We start from the raw sequence: 16,978 nt of genomic DNA on the forward strand, positions 1-16,978 counted from the left end.
GACCTCAATGCAGGAGTGGGATGGGGAATCATTAACATTAGGTTGAGGTAGAAGATTTGAGATATTAAGGGGTGGGCAGCATTGAAATGTGAGACTGGCATCTTCCACCAGTGCCACCTGAAGGGGAAGAACTCAATAAGGGGGTAGGGTCTGTAAGCCTTTGTAAGTTAAGAGATTGGACAGGTTATGATGAGAGAAGACTGTGAGTGGTGCTCCAAAGGTTAGTTTCTTTGACTCACGAATAAGAAGTCCAGTAGCCGCTAAAGCATGTATGCAGGGTGCCCAGCCCCAAGTGGTGAGGTCCGTCTTCTTTGACAGGTAAGCTACAGGTGTGAAGGAAGGTCCCAATTGATGTCCTAAGACCCCCAGGGCATAGCCCTCCTTCTCTGCTACATAAAGAGAAAAGGGGCGGGTTAAATCTGGAAGATGGAGAGCTGGGGCTTGGGTAAGGGCCTGTTGGAGTCTCCAAAAGGGTTTGGTAGTGGGATGGAGAAGGGGCTCATGCAGAGAGCAGAGAGCTGCTTCATATAGGGGGTGGACAAGGAGGGAGAAGGAGGGGATCCAGGAATGCAGGAAACCAGCCACTCCCAGGAATGATAAAACCTCCTATTTGGTGGAAGGAACTGTAAGAGATTGAATTAGTTTTTTCCTGTCCAGAGTGATAGCCTTTTGGGTTGGGGTTATGGTTAACCCCAAATACATTACCTGATTGGTAGACAATTGAGCCTTGGAAGGTGAGACTCTATAGCCCTTTTTGGATAAGAAATTTAATAAGGCAGCAGTATCAGTCCTGCTGATCTCCAAAGTTGGGATACACAGCAGGATGTCATCGACATAGAGTACCAGTTTTGATTTATGGAGGGACAGTGAGAGCAGATCAGAGGCCAGAGCTTGGCCAAAGAGGTGTGGGCTGTCCCAGAATCCCTGAGGGAGAACGGTCCAGGTTAGTTGTGTGGAGAAATTAGTATCAGGATCTGTCCAGGTGAAGGCAAAGATGTTTTGCGATTGAGAGCTGAGAGGAATAGAGAAAAAGGCATCCTTGAGGTCCAAAACTGAGTAGTGGGAGGTTCCTGGAGGGATGTTAGACAGAAGGGTGAGGGGATTAGGGACGACTGGGTGCAAAGAAACAGCAGCAGAATTAATAAGCCAGAGGTCCTGAACCAGACGATAAGTCCTGTTAGATTTTTTGACAGCCAGTATAGGGGTGTTAAAGGGAGAAGAGGTGGGGCGGAGCAGCTCTTTTCTCAAAAGGTCAGAAATTATGGGTTTTAGTCCTCTAAGGCTTTGGGAAGAGAGGGGGTACTGAGCTTGAGTAATATACTTGGTGGGTTTTTTTAACTGAATAACAACAGGGGGATGGTGTTTAACGACGGTGGGATTTTGGGTGTCCCACACCAGAGGATCCACTTGGGAGGCTGGAAGAGGAAAGAACATGTTAGTGTCAGAAGATTGTGGGGCCAGGAGAAGAAGCAGCTGTGTCACCGACGAATCTGGAACAAAACGAGTAGGGGGCGCGAAAGAAATGGAGGCTCCCAGCTTGGTCAGAAGATCTCTTCCCATAAGTGGGACTGGGCAGGTCGGTAAAACTAGAAATGAGTGAGTGAGAAAAATACCTCTGAACACACAATTGAGAGGTGGATTTGGTGAGGTAAATAAGGCTGTCCCCCTACCCCGACAATAGGGGAGTATGAAGGAGAGGTTGGCCCCCAGAATTCCCTTAGAACCAAATACGTTGCTCCAGTGTCCAAGAGAAATGAGGTGAGCCATCCCAACACAGTGAGAAGTACCCATGGCTCCTAGTTTCAGATGGGTGTGGCAGTTGTATTGTGACAGGAGGAGCACGGGAACCTTCAGTCTTCCAGGGCCAAGCCCAATAGGTCAGCCTGGGAATTCTCTGGGTCCATTGCCCCCGCATCATCGAACGCACAAGGACAGTCTACAGACCAGTGACCTTCCCTGTGCCACCTTGGGCAGGGGTCCCTGGGGCCACAATGAGGATTAGGGCATCCCCGGGCCCAGTGACCTGTCTTACCACACTTGAAGCATGGGCCTGGTGGCTCACGCACCCTGGGAGGCAGGGGGGGGGCAACACAAACAGGACAGGTCTGGTCTGTCACCTCGGCTGACTGGGAGGGTGCGGTTATCACGTGGCAGTGATTACGAGCCTTGTCGTTCCTTGCATGGTATACTTTAAAAGCTGCCTCCAGGACCTGTGCCTGTGTGGTTAGGGGACCATTCTCCAAACGTCTGAGCTTGGTCTTAATATCTGAGTAACATTGGTTGAAGATGTGGGTCATTAGGAGCTGTGTGCCCTCGGGGGATTCTGAGTCCAGGTTTGTGAACTGCAACAGAAATTTGGTAAGGCGCTCCAAAAATGCAGAAGGATTTTCCTTAGTGCCCTGAATAATTTCTGAGAGTTTAGAATAGTTTACCGATTTGAGGGCAGCCTTACGGAGACCTGTCATGAGGCAAGTTAAAAACCGGTCTCTGGCCAAAATCCCACCTGGGGTGTTATAATCCCTGTGTGGTTCTTGGTCTGGGACTGCCTCTGACCCTGGGGGATAGGAGGCTAGAGTTTGATGAACTTCGTCCATGTGTTGTCTGGCCTGTTCCCCGACTCACCTACGCTCCCTGGAAAGTAAGTTATTAGACAGGATCATAAAAATGGAAAGTAAGTTTGTATGATTGGGTTATATATTGGAATTCTTTTATGAAAGTGGTAGGATTAGACATATAGGATCCAAGCAATTTGGATATATGGGAAAGCTCGGATAAGGCGAACGGGACATGGACTCTCATCAACCCGTCCGCACCAGCCACCTCCTGCAATGGCAGAATGGCAGCAGGCTTGGCTTGGCTAGGATTAGACTCGGTGGAGGCACATGAACGCATGAGCGGAGGGGTGGAGGAAGGTGCCAGCACAAGAGGGCGGGAGGAAGGAGAACCCGAAGGGGCTTTGGAAGATCGAGGGGGCAGAGTAGGGCGGGAGGGGGATGGGGAAGATGAGTCTGAAGAGGCTTCTGGCTGCCTGTGTGACCTGCGGCAGGAAGAGAGAGAGCAGGAGGAAGCAGAGTTGGAGGAGCTAGGTGAGGCCCTTTTAGATATGGAACGGGATTTTTGGGGGGACCTAGAAGGAGAACGGTTAGGTGGCCTGAAAGATTTACGTGGGACTTCCGGAGACCTAGAAGTGGAATGTTTAGAGGAGTTGTGAGGGGAAGACTCAGGTGAGTCCTTCCTGTGTCTAGAAGAAACTTTGGAGGAAGGAGGCATAGGTGAGGTGTTGCTCGACTGGGCAGAGTGAGAGGAGGTGGCTCTTCGAGGAGGGGGGGTTCTTCCGCAGGGTCCATGGCAGGAGCAGAGGGTTCCAGGGGAGATGGCATAGCTAAAAACATGTGAGTAGGTGAACAATGAGCGACAACAGAGGGGTCAGTTTTAAGGGCCATGTAAAAGAAAGCCATGATATACAGAAGTTCCTTCCATTTGGCTGAACGATGGCAGTAGTTAGCTAACTCCCGTAAAATGTCGGTGTCAAAGGAGCCAGGAGCCGTTAGGAGGCCATTTGCAATTACCCTCTAAGGAATACCTGGGCCACTTCTTTGAGCAGAGATGGATGAGTGTAGATAACTTAGGGGAAGGAATTAAAGAGTGAGGCCGAAGGGCATTCAATAGCTCGCCTAGGGGGAAGGATGGGGGAGACAGCTTTCAAAGACTTCGCACCCATGGTTAAAACCGTAAAAACACCCACAAAAAGGCACCTGAAACTGTAAGGCTAAATGCAATGAACACTGCAAGTCCTGCAAACTGCAGGAGGCAGTGCTATAGGCTGACTGAATCGATTCCAGCCTCTGACAGGAGACAAAGTCCCGGGCAGGAAGGAAACAGCCTAGGCTGGGGCCGCCCGTTGCGGCTGGCTCGCACCATAGCGAGCTGTAGAAGACAGGAAAGAACAGAAAAGGAAGAGAAAAGGGAGAACTGGAAGCCCCGGGCTTCCAGGTGCGGGTGATGAGACAGGTTCAGCCAAGGATGAAAAGCTGGGAGTGAACACTAGTGCCCAACCCCAGGAAACACCAGAGAAAGCCAGGAGCTCAAACAGGCAATCTCCAGGTAAAGGGGACGATAAGCTAGCCGAGGGAAAAACACGAATCAGACGGTGGTGGTCGTGCAGGGCCACGTTCAGACAAGTGGAACACATGGGGTCACCGTAGGTCCTTGGTTCCGATGGCATCCCAGGGAGGCCCCCAGCTCCAGTGGTGCCAAGACCAAAGTTGCGGCCTCGGGTCCAGGGCAAGCCAATCGAAGAGTCACACGGCACCAAAATGTTTCTTCCGCGGAATCGGAAAGGAAACATGAGACACGACGATCCCACGTGGCCGAACTTTAATGGAGGGACGTGATGACAGTGAGGAACAGGGGATGAAAAGGGATAAGGTCATGGCGTCTTCGGCTTTTTAAAGGAGGCTAGGTACACCTGGGAAATATGTGTCCTGTCTGTGCATGCGTGGCTTTTTTGTCAAATGCTGAGTGCTTCTGGGAAATGTGGTCTGGTGGGACGCTGTACTCTTTGCGCATATGTGGCCTTTTCGTCGAACACTGAGTGCTTCTGGGAAATGTGGTCTTCCTGGGTTAGATGCTGTTATTCTGAAAAACGATCCCCGGCGGGCGGGCTGGAGGAGCCCGCCATGAGAAATGCGGCTACAGCTTCCCACCAGCGGGAGGCTCCAGCGGGTTACCAGCCGTGCTGGGCGCCGGCCCCAGAGTCCGGCACCCAAGCGGTGGCAAAGTTCCCATCAGCGGGTAGCCACTGGCAGAATTCCCAATGTGCGGCAGCTGTGAGCAGACCCATGGACACAGAAAAGTAGCCATAAAGGCAGCTGTTAGCCCCAAAGAGACAGTTGTCGGTCTCGGGGGTGGGCTGGCGGAGTCGCCATGCAACAAGCAGCTACAGTTTCCCACCAGCGGGAGGGCACGTGCCACGCGGGCGGTGGCGGCATGTAACAGACACATAAACACAGGAAATAGCCATAAGTATTTATTAAGGAAGAGGGAGAGAGAAAGAGGAAGAGAGAGAAAGAGAGAGAGACGAGATAAAAGGAGAGAAAAGAGATAAAGGAGACAGAGACAGAGAAAACGTGTGCGCAAGTCAAGGAAGCAGAAAAGGAAGGGCCCAAGATGGCGGAGGGCAGGTCAGAGGTAATGGGAGTGGGCATGACTTGTCCCTTAAAGCGACAGGAAAGCACAACATTCCCAGGTCTTCCTTATAATAAAAAGCAGGAGACCAGGCACCACAGCCCAAAGGAACTGGGGTGGCGAACTCTCAAGACTGCTTCCGGCTGATTGTGGGCATCGTCTTTGGGGGGGGGGGCGAGAGAAGGCTGGGTGCTGGTCACATCCTGGCATAGCTGGTCTCTTTGTTTCTGACTGGTGTCTGTGGCATGGAAATGTCTGGTATCTCTTATCCTGTTTAAGGTATTGGCAAAACAAAGAACAAAGTTAAATTAAGGGAAAAAAATTTTAGGACCAGGGGATTGAGGGGGATGTTTAGGACCAGGGGATTGAGGGGCATGTATCTGACCTGTTTAAGGTGGATTCTTTAATTCGGCTCCCTGGAATTCACAAGAACTCCTTGGCTTTGTGAAAACAGAAGTTTTAGACATATAATGACTGTAGCATAAGAGATAAATTTGGTTTGAAATTTGTTTGGTGCAGTCACCTTGCAAAACCTCTCAGCTGTCAAACTGTCAGAGATCTTTGAGAAGGACAAGATTTTACTTAAGTTACTGATTAAAAAATGACAGAGAACTTACTTGGTTGGCACCCAGAGCTACTCTTTTTTGGGTCCTCCATGGTCGCGGAAGGTTGCACTTGAGCTTTGCTATTTAGCACAGGGCCTGCCAGGCTCCAGAAGATCCTGTGGGCTAAGAAATCTGTAGGAAGACAGGCCTACCTTGAAAATGTTATTCTTTCTGCTAGGGAAGAGAATGGGTAGAGACGAAACGCGAGACACATGGCGGTACAGGGTTAGGAAGAAGACACAGACACACGGCGGTCCCATGTGGGTGCACTTTAATGGAGGGGGAGTAACAACAGATAAGGGACGGGTGTACAGAGACGGAAGGAAAGAGAGGGGGGGAGAAGGGGGGCTCTTGGAGACCCCTGTTTTTAACGGGGAATGCAGGGGTGTCTGGGAGAAATGTCCTGCGCCTGTGCGAGCTGGTATCCATAGTCCAGGGGAATGTTGGGAGCTGTAGTCTCCAAAAGGAACAACAGGCGCAAGGCTATAGCCTCTACAGCAGGGCCCTTTTGGGAGATGGGAACCCTCCCAAAAGAACAACAATTCAGCTTTAAAGAAAAATGAAATCATAAAATATTTATGTAAATTCATAAAACTAGAAAATATTTTATTGCGTGAGCTAACTCAGACCCAGAAAGAAAAACTACTGCATATTCTCCTTAAATTATTCCTCTTAGGTGCAAATCTTCAGATGTGAGTATATAATCTGGAATAACTGCAGAAATGAGAAAATGACAACAGAACTCTGGTGGGGTACTCTAAAGACGGTAACAGGGTAATATTAAGATGGAAAGGGAACAGAAAGGGAGAGAGACTTTAACTCAGGAGGACTGAGCAAGGAAAATCAAACAGGAAAGAAAGGGAAGCTGGATAAGTAACATCAATGATATTTTTAAAAGATATACTGAATAAATCACATCATTTTATATTTGCCTATAATTATACATATACATAACAAAATTAATTTGTGCCACATGGAGTGATATTTCCTCCAAGAGTAATAGATTGCTTAATAAATCCCTAGTACCAGGCAGGAGAAGCTTCCTTTCAAGTTTTTAGATTTAGAATAAAGGTTATTCCTATATTGATGTAATCTATGGCCTTTGCCTTAGGTTACCTCCTAGAAGTTGGAAGTGAATCCCTATGGCTGGACAAAACACACATTGGACACAAGACTTAGAGAATTTGAGGTGACTCTGAGCCAAAAGACTTCTCTAAGAAGACAAGCTATCACCATACTAGAAATTCCTATGCCACTTGTCAAGGGAGGAAAGCAATCAATACTCCTACCCAGACAAGATGCCTATGACTCACAATATCACTAGCACTAAGAATATCCTTAACAGCACAACAATAGAGCTTGTATCTTGGCAGTAGCTCCAGCTCTCTATTTGGTCATTAGGCCTGCTCACCAGGAGACAAATTGCATCTGGTACTGTAAACCTAGATCATAAGCTGTGGCTAGTAGGGTCATGGATCATAGAGGAGAATCTACTACTACTTTCTTAAACCAGTATAATTCCTAACTTCTTTCTACCATTACAACATTAGGTAAGTGTAGCTCTCACCCTTCATTTAAAAGTCCTTTTTTGCGGAAGTTGGAGACAATTGCAGAAAGCCAAACTTCATTAAAACAAGAAGAACAACTGACCATGGTGTTCCTGGCCTCAGTTGATACATCTACAATGCAACCTCTACTTTATTCTCAAGGAGAGGAGCTTTGCAGAAGAGAGGGTGGGCAGATTGTCAGAGCCAGAGGACCAGGAAGACTGACATGAGATTGGTCTTCTGTATATCACTGTCAAATCTCAACAGTATGACTGGCTACATAAGAAATGAATAAATAAATTCCAGTAACAGTTGGCATGTCATGTTGATTTAGGCAGTCTTATAGTTCCAGATAATTAATGACTGCTTATAGAAAGAGAATTAATTTTTCCCAGAGATTAGTCCCCTTGTTGCTCATTAAATACCAAATAGCCAGCCCTAAAAGTACATACATATAAGCAACACATACAATACCCTGCATATTTTATTTATATTTATATATTTATTTATATATATGTATGAGTAAGTGTGTGTGTATACATGTGTATGAATGATGATAACAACTGGAGAAAAAGATGTGCTAGAGAGAGAGAGATAGAGAAAGAGAGAGAGAGAGAGAGAGAGAGAGAGAGTGCTGGGGAACATGGGGATTGGAGAAAGAAGGAAAAGGATATATACAACGGCATTTTAAATAAAAATAAAATTTTAAAGAGAAAACCTATTTCATGGTAAGCATTTAATGAAACAGCTAATAAATTTTACTTTCTGTATAGCCTTGTGTGTACTAATACATGATTTTTTACAGAATATTTTGCCTCTATTCTCAGTATCTCTATAAGATCAGGCAAAGTTTTAACATTCGTATTTGGAACATAGTAAAACTGGGGCTCAGAGAAAGCAGTGACTTACTAAACCGAAGGTCATGAAAAATTTAAGTCTTTCTTTGACCACTGGTTTGCCTCTTATGTTTAGCCGTTTTATTCATATATATGACAGAGTGAGGTGGGACAGAGCATGGTGGAGACAGTAGAAGAAGAAAAATGCTGAGAAACAGCCAGAATTGCATTTAAGGATTATTATTATTATTTTTATTGTGGATCACCTAGTCCTTGAAAGGTTACGTCCTGGCTGCTATGACACAAGGAGGCACAACAGAGAAACGCATAAAAACAGGATAAAAATCAGTTGGGAGAGATGACATAAAAACAGCCATGCCTCACCCTCCTTATCAGTCATCAAGCCCAACAGAAAGTGCTGAAAGAGATGAATCAGCTTCCTGGGGACAAAGGGGGAGCTTTTGCACAATTATTAAGAACATCTGGCAAAAGTCTTTCTGATTGGCCAGCATAAGTTCTTAGGGTAAATCTTTGAGTTCAATGTTTTGTAGTTAATTCGTGGTTGTCACAGTGACATAAAGATAGCAATAACTACTTTTTCCTCACTCAGATCCCAGCTCCAGGAAAAAAACTACATTTTACCTTAGCCGTTTTTATATTTCTTTTCACTTTTTCCTGGTTTTGTTTTTAGGATACTATCATAATTATCTTCCCTCCCTGCTTCCAGTAAAGATATCTGACAGTCAAAACAAAGAAGCAGTCTCACTATTTCTTTCTGAATAATATTTCTGCTTAACTCTCCACACACTACTCTCTCAGAAGCCTACACACACACACACACACACACACACACACACACACACACGCACGCACGCACACAGTCCTATTGCTATCTCCCTAGATGGGCTGAAGTGGAATACTCAGATTTCACTAGAGGCATTGTTTGCAAACTTACAATGTTCACAGTGGCTTAGAAAGAAGATAAACATCAAGAAGCAGTAATACCTACCACATACCATGGAATGCACATTTTAAATAGTACTTCTTGTAACAAGCCTTGCCTAAAAGATTTTATTAATCTTCATCTTACGAATCAGCCAACTGAGGCTTGAAAATGGCAAGAGATATAAACTAGAAAACAATGCCAAGTATATCTGGCTCTAAAGCCACATGCTCTATGCAGTATATCCCATCATTATGAAAGAAACAAAATGTTAACAGGACAGGATGAATGCTAAACCAATGTCGGTCTTTTTTAATTCTCACAGTGCATCTGCCCACTAGTTGTTAACTCCCCTCTGTAGATGAAGAACAAAATGTTCATTTTGCAATGTTTAAAGTAAGTTTATAGCAATGGATTATAAAGTAATTAAAGCAATATTATATAAAATCTCCTCGAACCACATTTTGTACTAGTCAGAAACTGTAGTATTAGTTCCCTCCCCGACTTCAGTGAGAGAATTTAGCAGTGGGTTTGGAAAATTCTTGACATGTATTTAACTGGTTCTTGTTATGCTTAATATCATGCTCAGTTTCAAACTGACCCAGTCTTCGATCCCTATTTAGAAAGCTATATTCAGAAGTGAATCCAGCTTGAGGCATGTAGTCCTGTGGCTCATAAGCTAAAAATGATTTAAGCATATTTAATGGGTTGTAACAAAGAAGAGAAGAGTATGAAGAGGAAGTAAAAACAACAGTATGTGGCCACAGGCTTAAAATGTTCCCTAATCCTTTTAAAAAGTTTGCCAAATTCTGCCTTATTCCCTAGTATAGTGGTAAAATCACAACTAGTAATTAGGCCGGGATAGTTGTTTCCCTTTCAACCATATCTTTCTTATTCCTGTATCTCCATTGGTAAGTTCTCTTCAAATTGTATGAATACATAATCCAAGACTGGCTAAACATAATACGGCATTTTTTTTCTGACAATGATGATTGTTCTAGCTCAAACAAAGCCTATTTGGGTCTTTATCTGATATATGTAAACTCTAGAGGGAATGTTATTACTTTTTACTGAAATTACTAAACCAAGGTTCATAGCAACAGTGTTTCCTGATGTAGACAAGTACTGTCTGAAATAAGAAGCAAGGGAGAAACTTGAATTCAGAAATGAGGATGGGAGATAAAATGAAAACAGAATCATGGCATTTTATAGTCCCTTGTTCTGATATTGAAGTGTTTGTTCTTGTGGTTTTTACGTCAATTTCATGACTCACCTTAAGACTTCTTCCAAGGATATCTCACACTTTCTTCTGGAAGAAAGCCCATGAATACTTTTGTTTATTTCATTTTTGCCCAATCTAAACTGTTGATTAAATAGCACAGCAAACAAAACAACAAAGTCTTGCCCCAGTAGAGCACTGGTTAGAAATTTGTTATAATCGCTATCATGCAAACCTGACTGTGTGAATTTTAGAGATGTACCATATGCCATTAATGTCTGTTTCAACAGCTTAAATTTAGGATGATATGACCTATGTAATCAAGCTTTATAAAAAGTACACAAGTAAGCTAAATGTATAAAATAGTCACAATAAAGGTGGCAATGTGTGCTCCCAAGTATATGAGTTCTTTTCTCCAACAGCAAGGTCTAACAGAACGGCTGATTTCCAGACAAGGGAAATGTTCATGACTCATAGCTGCCCAGCTGTTTCTTAGTGACTCTTGACTGTAATAAACCTGTCAAATCTCTACTCTATAAATCAAATCTTGAACTCAGCAGCTAGCATGACAGGTGTAGTTTAGTAGCGTAGGCTGAAGAAATCACTGAAACTTCTGATACAGCTTGAGTCAAGACAATTTCCTCTTGCCACATGTTATCTAGCTTCATAAATTGTATGCTTTGTAACCCTCTAGATTTTCCAGTCATCTAAATAAGCGTGTTCATTTTAAAGCAAGTCACATAATTGTGATGAAAATGTATTCTGGACTCTCTGAGTGGATAAAGAAGCAATAATTCACACATCCTTTTAAGAAGAGTACTTTTATTATTTTAATAAACAGATTCGGGACTGGGGATATGGCTCATTTGGTGAAGTTCATGTCATGCAGTCATGGAGACCTGGAGGAAACCTGGGTTACAATCCTCAGCTCTCATTTAAAGAGCTGGGCATAGTGATGCATTTTTGTCATCAAAACACTGTAGAGATGAAGATAAGAAGGTCCATGGGAATTGCTAGTAAGCTTGTCTTTCAGAATCAATGAACTCCAAGTTCAGTGAAAGAACTTATTTCAAATAATCACAGGATACTTGATTTGATGTATATTCTACACACACTATACAGAGAAAACTTCCACAGTTTTAAGAGAAAATTGCTACAGACAGGGTAAGAAGTGAGCTTTAGATTTCATATTTGGACCAAGATAAATAATACACATTAGAAAAAAACACAATCTTCCAATTATACACATCAGAAAAGGACTTGCTTAAAATGGAGCCATGTCTCAGAGCAGCAAATGCTGTCAAGTAACAAGAAACTTTGAGTGTGTGTGGGGGGGGTGGGGGTAACATAGCTAGATGTGGCAGCTTAATTTGGAAGATGATCTGGATGTCCAACCAGTAGAGAAGCCACAGATAACTCATGGATAAGACACTTCAACTCAAATAGTATCAGTATACCAGCCTCCATTTTCCTGAGAAAATCAGATGATGTGGGAGTGATTTTTTTATTAATAAAGAAACTGCCTAGGCCCATTTGATAGGCTAACCCTTAGGTCGGTGGAGAAAACAGAACAGAATGCTGGGAGAAAGAAGCTGAATTAGTGAGTCACCATGATTCTCCCACCTGACCCAGCCGCAGGTTAAGATCTTTCCTGGTAAGCCAGCTCGTACTGCTACACAGAATATTAGAAATGGGTTAGATCAATATATAAGAGCTATCCAATAAAAGGCTGGAACTAATGGGCCAGGCAGTGTTCAAAAGAATACAGTTTCCGTGTAATTATTTCAGGGTAAAGCTAGCCTGGTGGCGGAACACAGCCCGCTGCTCCTATTTCAACAGAGTGGCACCCAACGTGCTAATGAACTCCACGTAAAACCTGAGAGGGCTTAAAAAGAACAGAGAGAGAATTTAAGACAGCTTTTTGCTGTTTGTGGGTTGTGTGCCGCAAAGAAATTGTCCTGACTCAGCAGCAGGAAAAACCTGGCTGTTTTAAAATGCTGGCTTTCTGGGCTGTGCCGCCATTGCAATCTCTGTCTGGCTCCTGCGGGAAACAGAGCTTTTGAATGGAGCATTTGGAGTAAAGCTCTACGGCTTGCTTGATGGCAATGTGGACATGTGCCTGGAACTGTGTGTGGCTCAGGGGCACCAAATGGCTCTGAGGCAGGAGCAGCTCAGCTCAGCTTCTGCTAAGCTCCATGTTGAACTGTGTTGGTTTCAGGCAGGAACTACTGTAATTACCATAAAAACAGCACAGTTAAGGTTTAGACTGGGCAGGACACAGGCGGTACCGTATTACCTGTACATGGTGCAACTTAGGTTTTTAAGAACTGTTTAACATTTTAAGAAATGCTCCTGGATAGTAAAGAAATTACAGATTCACAATAAAACAGATTCAGACAGACCACTAAATGGATGCCCCAACGGTACAAAAGAACTTTGGGTGACTGTACAGGCAGTGAGATGTCTCCTGTCATTTCTAGAGTTTTGGACTTCTTGTTTGCTTAGGTAATATTATATCCTTCTGGAGTCTTTGATGGAGTTGAAGAATGGTTTAGTTATGGTTATAGTTTTCCATTGTTATGAAAAAAGATAAGGTAGATATAAATATTATAACTGTAATTCTTGCTTAATAACTGCTTGTTATATGTAATTTTACTATGTTAAAGTTAAAGCCTTTCTTTTTTGTTTAAACAGAAAAAGGGGAAATGGTGTGGCAGTGATTTCTTATTAAAAGAAACTGCCTAGGCCCATTTGATAGGCCAACCCTTAGGTAGGCAGAGAAAACAGAACAGAATGCTGGGAGAAAGAAGCTGAATCAGTGAGTCGCCATGATTCTCCCACCTGACCCAGCCGCAGGTTAAGATCTTTCCTGGTAAGCCAGCTCGTACTGCTACACAGAATATTAGAAATGGGTTAGATCAATATATAAGAGCTATCCAATAAAAGGCTGGAACTAATGGGCCAGGCAGTGTTCAAAAGAATACAGTTTCTGTGTAAATATTTCAGAGTAAAGCTAGCTGGGTGCCGGAACACAGCCCGTCGCTCATCACTACAATCAGACAATAACATGGAGGACAAGTGTAAGGAGGGTTTTGTCCTTATTGACTGTTCTCTTCTTGTTCTAAGACCAAAGTATTTAGGTCATGAAAAACATACAGCTCTGTAACTCTATGCCTCCAAACACACAGATATACATATGGGTATACAAATCTAAAGTTCCAGAAAGGAAGGCAGAAAGGAATATTTTATGTATTTTTTAAAAAAAATCTGAATCTTTAAGCTACAAACCTTGACTGTGACTCTAAAAAATAAGTTTTGAAAGCGATATGGTATTACGATTTCAGAATGGGTCAACTTTTAATAAAAAGTTAGGAATCCGATGAAAATATCTGTTAAAATCTATCATTTAGCAAAAAGAAAAAAGAAAAGAAAGGAAAAAATAATTAATCGTAGCACAATAAGCTATCAATGGAATTAAACTATTTCACACTGAGTTATACTGTTTGGCAAATCTGTTGCACATCCAGTTTCTTTGAATTCTTCAAGTGATTCCTGCCTAGCTCAGTAAAAATTAAAACTTTACTAGCTAAGGAAAAGCCCAGACTGATCTCTCAACTCTATATCCACAATGTCATAATCACACTGACTTTTCTTGGCTTACTGAACTCACATGAATTATTCCCATGTTTGTGACTTTATTTCATTTATCTATAGCTTTCTTAACTAGATCTCATGGAACTAGCTCCTTTAAAATACCAGCTTATATGCCACCACCTGTGTAGTGGTTTGAATAATAATGGCCTCCATAAACCCAGTTATTTGAATACTTATGGAGTGACTTTAGGAGTTGTGGCCTTGTTGAAGTGGATGTGGCCTTGTTGGGGTAGGTGTGACCTTGTTGGAGGAAGTTTGTCACTGGGATTAGGCTTTGGGGTTTCAAGTGCTCAAGCCAGACCCAGCGATTTTCTTTTCCTGCTGTCTGCTGCCCCAGGTATAGTAGTCTCAGCTACCTCTCCAGTACCATGTCTGCCAGCATATCACCATGCTTCCTAGTGTGATGATAATGGATTAAATCTCTGAATGTAACCTAGCCTGAGTTAATGCTTTATTCTATAAGAGTTGCAGTGGCAGTGATATCTCTTCTCAGCAATACAACATTGACTAAAGTAACCTGGGAGCCATACTTTCTATTTGAAATGACCCTCTCAAGACTAAGGGTGTCATACATTTAGCACAGTATTTGCCTATAGGAATCATTTGTAGAATTTAAAGAAATTGAACAGGTTTCTCCAAGATGAATTGGCCCTCTCTTTACATTCATGTATGGAATTTTCTTTATGATAGTTATTTGCTCACCGGTGTTCCCCCACTAATATATTAGTGCTGTGAGAATAAGTATCTTGGAGTTTTCTTTTAAAACATTAAAATATATTTATTGTATAAGATGACGGATTCCATAACTAAATTTTGATTCAAGTATATTATTTAGCATATCCATATCTACTGCCCTCTCCTGTTCTCCCCCTTCTCTAACATACCAATTATTATTCTTTCCTTAAACGTTTTATGTCTACATTTATAACACACACACAAGCACACATACATACACAGACAAACACACACATACGCACAGAGAGAGAGAGAGAGAGAGAGAGAGAGAGAGAGAGAGAGAGAGAGAGAGAGAGAAGACACACCCCTAGGCTGCCACTGTGAATGCAAAAACCGGTAAAATTTGGGAGTATACTCATTTTGCCCATTGTGCAAAGTTGTAGGTAAGAAGCACTACCACAGTGTACCTTGCTTCCTACAGATTTCAAAGAATGCATACGAAAGCCATTGGTCCTAGCGAGGGGGATTCTCTAGTAGTGTATTCCCTAATGGAGTTAAAGAAGCAGAATATTCCAAGACTCCCAAGCCATAGCCTGAAATATCATTTTTGGAAACTTTCATGAAAAATAACTGAACCAGTGAGATCTGTAGTGTGTGGCGCTCTTGAAACCCTAAGGAATACTTCCAGTAGTCTTGGGGCCTAGTCTATACAAGAAGGCACAAAACACAAAGGTTATTCTCATTTCTCAACATTTAATGGTAGTTTTCGATTACACTTTGTACTTCTTTGGGGATCTTTATTCCTTTTTACTGTGTTCCGAAGGTTCTATTGTTCAGACATTTTGCTTTGAGTGTCTCCTGTAAGTCCATGCAAACAAATGTCTTTATAAATTAAAGAGGCCCTAATGACCCCAGGAAATAACTCTCAAACCTGATAAACACTTTCAGCAAAGTGTCAGGATACAAAATTAGTATCCATAAATCAGAAGCCTTGTTTTATATTGGCAGCAAACTCAATGAAAAACATACCAAGAAAACAATTCTGTTCCCTAAAACCACAAAAATTAACTACCTAAAAAGATATCTAACTAAGGAAATGAAAGACCTCGACAGTGAAAACCTCAAGACACTGAAGAAAGAAACTGAGGAATACACTCAAAGATGTAAATTCATTCCATGCTTACTGATTGGAGGAATGAGTATGTGAAAATGCTCAACCAAAAACAGGCTCCAGACTGAATGAGATTCAACAAAAATGTTAGTGCAATTCTTCACAGACATGAAACCAAACTGTAATGATCTGTTCTGTGTCTTTAAGAGAAAAGCCATGCCCACTCCCTCCCGGTCCTCTGAGGCAGGCAGATCTTCCTTCCTGCTTGTCGCTTGAGTGTCTTCCTTTTCATTCTCTCCCCAAAGAGGCAGCTTCTGCCATGTTCCATTCTCTCCACCTCTCCCCTTTCCCCCTTCTGTTTTTCTCCCTCCCTCCCTCCCTCCCTCTCTCCTCCCTATTTCTCTCTGTCTCTCTCTGTCTCTGTCTCTCTGTCTCTCTCTCTCTCTCTCTCTCTCTCTCTCTCTCTCTCTCTTCTTTTTCATTTCTCCCTTCCCTTCCATAACCACTTAATAAATATCCAACCTAACTCTGCATGGTGTGCCTATCCATGTCTCTGTCTCTTGCCCGCCACCACGTGTCTCCTTCCTGGGACCAGCTGCCTTGGGAGACCTGCAGTGTGGTCTCATGGTGTGCCTATCTGTCTGTCTCTCCTCGTGGGACTGGCTTCCCCATCAAGGTCTCTCACCCACCATACTGCTTCCTGTCTGGGACTCGTGGCCTATTGCAACCACTCAGGGAACTGTACCCTCCCTTCCTGGGACTGGCTGCTTTCAGACCCACTGTTCACTACCTGCTGCTACATGGCCAACTGCTGCCCCTCAGGGACCAGTGCCAGTCCCTGTTTAGGACTGGCTGCTCTTGGGACCCACTGCCTACTGCCACTGCTCAGGGACCTGCAGCATTTCTGCCACCACAGTCACCAGGGATTCTGCAGTATTTTTAATTAATCGATAACACAAACAACCTCAAAATTTGTATGGCAGCACAAAAATATAAGGCTAACCAAAGTAATCTTGGACAAAAAGCATACTTTGACGGGTATCCCCGTACTTGATTTAAAAATTATAGTACAAAGAGTCATAGTATTATAAACAGCATGATGCTAACACATAAACAGAAGTTAAGATACATATGTGTATGTTTGCATGCGCACGCGCACGCGCACGTGTGTGTGTGTGTGTGTGTGTGTGTGTGTGTGTAT

This window comes from Microtus ochrogaster, chromosome X, assembly GCF_000317375.1.
Source record: "Microtus ochrogaster isolate Prairie Vole_2 chromosome X, MicOch1.0, whole genome shotgun sequence".
NCBI classification, from domain to species: Eukaryota; Metazoa; Chordata; class Mammalia; order Rodentia; family Cricetidae; genus Microtus; species Microtus ochrogaster.